Raw genomic sequence first — 5,563 nt, forward strand, 5'->3', positions numbered from 1 at the left:
TTGCTGCCTGATTCTGGTTGTCTTCTGTAGCATTCTTCGCTGTTTCAGGACATCTATCACTCTTCTGTCCATATCTTCCACATTTAAAGCATATTTGGTGAAGGTCTTCATATTCAAGTCCGAATTCCTTCCTCAAAGCTCTGAATGTTGACATCAATTTTCCTCAAATCAATTTCCATGCAAATATGAGTAAATTTACCCCTTGAATGTATAGATGTGTGCTCATCCACTTTTAACATCGTTCCGAGCATTTTTTCTACTTTTCATAGGAAATACCTATTATACAATTCTGCTGGAAAGTTAGGCATTCTTACCTAGACTGCTACTTTTTAGACCTCACATTCCTAGAGAATAAATGGTGCATAGAATTATGATCACACTTTTCACAACTCTGGTACAACTAACCAGTAAGTGCACTGGGTCGTCCAAGTAATACCTTACCTGAGTAAAGGTCGATCCCACGGAGATTGTCGGCTTGAAGTAAGCTATGGTCATCCTGTAAATCTTAGTCAGGCAGATTCAATTAGCTATGAGTTTTGATAATTGAAAGATAAATAAAACGTAAATTAAAATAAAGATACTTATGTAATTCATTGGTAGGAATTTCAGATAAGCGTTTGGAGGTGCTTTGTTGCTTCTGAACCTCTGCTTTCCTATTGTCTTCATCCAATCATGCATGATCCCTTCTATGGCAAGATGTATAAGCCTCTCAGTGAAAATGGTCCAAGTAAGGTTTATGCACGGCTAATCAACTGTTAGATTTCTCGTCTCGAATGAAAAATACCAGGCACAGCTACCGCACGACTAATCATCTGTCGGTTCTCACTTGTGTCGGAATAGGATCTCTCTATCCTTTTGCACACTGTCACTGCGCCCAACATTTGCAAGTTTGAAGCTCGTCACAGTCATCCCGTCCCAGATCCTACTCGGAATACCACAGACAAGGTTTAGACTTTCCGGATCTCAGGAATGCTACCAATTGGTTCTAGCCTCTACCACGAAGGTTCTAATCTCACGGACTCGGTCCGTAAATCAGAGACCCAAGAGACTATACTCCGGCTGTCGTCCAATGACTACGTTGAGCATCATGTAGACCGCTTGTGGTTGTCAGGCACGCGGATCTTGGCTAAGCGAGTAACGAAGATAGTGGGTGATTATCACGGGTCACCCCTTCATTCTGACTTAACTGAATTAAGTACGAGAGTATATCTTGGAGAATAAGTAAGCGTGAATTGAAAGAGAAACAATAGTACTTGCATTAATTCATGAAGAACAGCAGAGCTCCACACCTTAATCTATGAGGTGTAGAAACTCCACCGTTGGAAAATACATAAGAGAAAAAGGTCTAGGCATGGCCGTATGGCCAGCCTCCCAAATGTGAATAATGGCATATGCTCCGATAAAATATATAAAAGGTGCTATTTATACTAAACTAGTTACTAAGGATTACAGAAAATAAGTAACTAAGTGCAGATAGTGCAGAAATCCACTTCCGGGGCCTACTTGGTGTGTGCTTGGCCTGAGCATTGAGCTTTACAGGTACATAGGCCTTTTATAGAGTTAAACACCGGCTTGGATGTCAGTTTGGGCGTTTAACTCCAGTTCTGGTGCGAGTTCTGGCGTTTTACGCCAGAAAAGGGTCTTTGGCTGGCGTTTAAACGCCAGTTTGGGCCATCAAATCTTGGAAAAAGTATGGACTATTATACATTTCTGGAAATTCCAAGATGTCTACTTTCCAATGCAATTGAGAGCGCACCAATTGGGTTTCTGTAGCTGCAGAAAATCCACTTCGAGTGTAGGAGGATCAGAATCCAACAGCATCTGCAGTCCTTTCTTAGCTTCTGAATCAGACTTTTGCTCAGGTCCCTCAATTTCAGCCAGAAAATACCTGAAATTATAGAAAAATACACAAACTCATAGTAAAGTCTAGAAATTTGATTTTTGCATAAAAACTAATAAAAATATAATAAAAAGTAACTAAAAGATACTAAAAACTATGTAAAAACAATGCCAAAAGGCGTATAAATTATCCGCTCATCACAACACCAAACTTAAATTGTTTCTTGTCCCCAAGAAACTAAAAACAAAATAAGATAAAAATAAGAGAAAATGCAATAAATTTCAAAATATCAATAAAGTGTAGTTCCAATTAAATGAGCGGGACTAGTAGCTTTTTGCTTCTGAACAGTTTTAGCATCTCACTTTGTCCTTTGAAGTTCAGAATGATTGGCATCCTTAGGAACTCAGAATTCAGATAGTGTTATTGATTCTCCTAGTTCAGTATGTTGATTCTTGAACACGGCTACTTTATGAGTCTTGGCCGTGACCCTAAGCATTTTGTTTTCCAGTATTACCACCGGATACATAAATGCCACAGACACATAACTGGGTGAACCTTTTCAGATTGTGACTCAGCTTTGCTAGAGTCCCCAGTTAGAGGTGCCCACAGTTCTTAAGCACACTCTTTTTGCTTTGGACCACGACTTTAACCGCTCAGTCTCAAGCTTTTCACTTGACACCTTCACGCCATAAGCACATGGTTAGGGACAGCTTAATTTAGCCGCTTAGGCCAGGATTTTATTCCTTTTGGGCCCTCCTATCCATTAATGCTCAAAGCCTTGGATCCTTTTTACCCTTGCCTTTTAGTTTAAAGGGTTATTGACTTTTTCTACTTGCTTTTTCTTTTTCCTTCTTTTTTCTTTATTTTTCGCCATTTTTTTCGCAAGCTTTGTGTTTTTCATTGCTTTTTCTTGCTTCAAAGAATCAATTTTATGATTTTTTAGATTATCAATAACATTTCTCTTTTTTATTATTCTTTCAAGAGCTAACAATTTTAACATTCATAAACTTCACTATAAAAAATATGCACTGTTCAAGCATTCATTCAGAAAACAAAAAGTATTGCCACCACATAAAAATAATTAAACTATTTTCAAGATAGAATTTGAAACTCATGTACTTCTTTTTCTTTTTCAGAAAACATTTTTCATTTAAGAAAGGCGAAAGATTCATGGAACATTCATAGCTTTAAGACATAGACACTAAACACTGATGATCATGTAATAAAGACAAAAACATAGACACAACATAAAGCATAAAAACCGAAAATAGAAAAGAAAATAAATAAGGAAATTAAAGAACGGGTCCACCTTAGTGACGGCGGCTAGTTCTTCCTCTTGAAGATCCTATGGAGTGCTTTAGCTCCTCAATATCTCTTCCTTGCCTTTGTTGCTCCTCCCTCATGACTCTTTGGTCCTCTCTGATTTCATGGAGGATAATGGAGTGCTCTTGGTGCTCCATCTTTAGTTGCTTCATGTTGGAACTCAAATCTCCTAAAGAGGTGTTGAGTTGCTCCCAATAGCTTTGTGGAGGAAGGTGTATCCCTTAAGGCATCTCAGGGATTTCTTGCTGAGGAATTTTCTCATGCTCTTGTTGAGATCCATGAGCGGCCTCTCTTGTTTGCTCCATCCTCTTTTTAGTGATGGGCTTGTCCTCTTCAGTGAGGATGTCTTCCTCTATGACAATCCCCTGCTGAATTGCATAGGTTACAGATGAGATGAGGGAAGGCAAACCTTGCTAAAGTAGAGGGTTTGTCAGCCACCTTGTATAGTTCTAGAGGTATGATCTCATGAACTTTTACTTCCTCTCCATTTATGATACTATGGATCATGATAGCCCGGTCCACCGTAACTTCAGACCGGTTGCTAGTAGGAATGATAGAGCGTTGGATGAACTCTAACCATCCTCTAGCCACAAGCTTGAGGTCAAGCCTTCTCAGTTGAACCGGCTTGCCTTTGGAGTCACTCTTCCATTGAGCTCCTTCCATACAGATTTCCATGAGAACTTGGTCCAACCTTTGATCAAAGTTGACCCTTCTAGTGAAAGGATGATGATCTCCTTGCATCATTGGCAAGTTAAATGCCAACCTTACAGTTTCCGGACTGAAATCCAAGTATTTTACCCAAATCATTGTGAGCCAATTCTTTGGGTTCAGGTTCACACTTTGATAATGGTTCTTAGTGATCCATGCGTTAGCGTAGAACTCTTGAACCATTAAGATTCCGACTTGTTGGATAGGATTGGTGAGAGCTTCCCAACCTCTTCTCTGAACCTCATGTCGGATCTCCGGATATTCACTCTTTTTAAGCATGAAGGGGACCTCGGGGATCAACCTTTTCTTGGCCACAACTTCATAGAAATGGTCTTGATGGACCTTTGAGATGAATCTCTCCATCTCCCATGACTCGGAGGTGGAAGCAACTGCCTTCCCTTTCCTCTTTCTAGAGGTTTCTCCGGCCTTATGTGCCATTAATGGTTTTGGAAAAACAAAAAGCAGAGCTTTTTCTCACACCAAACTTAAAAAGTTTGCTCGTCCTCGAGCAAAAGAAGAAAGAAAGGAGGAGAAGAAGAAGAAATAGAGGAGATAGAGGGGTGTGTTGAATTTGGCCAAGGGGGGTTTAGTGTTTATGATGTGTGAAATTGAAGGTGGTAAGGAGGGGGTATTTATAGGGTAAGAGAGAGAGAGGGAATTCGTGTAATAAGGGGTTGGATTTGAGAGGGAAATGTTTTGAATTTGAATGGTGAGGTAGGTGGGGTTTTATGATGGGTTTTTAGGGAATAGTGGATGGATGTAAGTGGTGAAGAGATTATGGGGAAGAGGGTAGGACTTGATAGGTGAATGGTGTTTAGGGAATAGATATTGATGTGATTGGTCAGGGGTATTTGGGGAAGAGTGTTATGGAAAGGTGTAAAGAGGAGAGAGAGTGAGTTGGGGTAGGTGGGGATCCTGTAGGGTCCACAGATCCTGAGGTGTCAAGGAATTCTGCTCCCTGTACCTTTCTGGCGTTTAAACGCCCTCTGTGTGCCATTTCTGGCGTCTAACGCCAGCTTTGCTGCCTTTCCTGGCGTTAAATGCCAGGCTGATGCCCCTTTCTGGCGTTTAACGCCAGTCAGACACCCTTTTCTGGCATTAAACGCCAGTCTGTCTGCCAATTCTAGTGTTTAACGCCAGCCAGACACCCTTTTCTGGCGTTAAACGTCAGTCTGTCTGCCAATTCTAGCGTTTAAACGCCAGTAAGCCTGTTCTCCAGGGTGTGCTATTTTTTATGCTATTTTTTATTCCTCTTTAATTCTGTAGCCGTTTTTATGACTCCACATGATCATCAACCTAAAGAAAGCATAAAATAACAATGGAAAATGAAATGAAAAAGTAATTAACATAGATAAATAAGATTGGGTTGCCTCCCAATAAGCGCTTCTTTAATGTCAATAGCTTGACAGTGAGCTCTTAGAGAGCTTCAGAGAGACTCAGAGCTTAATTGTGGCTTCCCAACACCAAACTTAGAGTTTGAATGTGGGGGCTCTTCTTGACTCTGTATGGAGAGAATTGGATGAAAATTTTCATGCTTCTTGTCCATGTTTACAGAAGAAGATCCTTGAGCCTTAAACACAAGGTAGTCCTCATTCAATTGAAGGACTAACTCTCCTCTGTCCACATCAATCATAGCCGTTGCTGTGGTTAGGAAGGGTCTTCCAAGGATGATGGATCCTCATCCTTCCTTCC

This window comes from Arachis ipaensis, chromosome B03 (assembly GCF_000816755.2).
Source record: "Arachis ipaensis cultivar K30076 chromosome B03, Araip1.1, whole genome shotgun sequence".
In the NCBI taxonomy this organism is placed as follows: domain Eukaryota; kingdom Viridiplantae; phylum Streptophyta; class Magnoliopsida; order Fabales; family Fabaceae; genus Arachis; species Arachis ipaensis.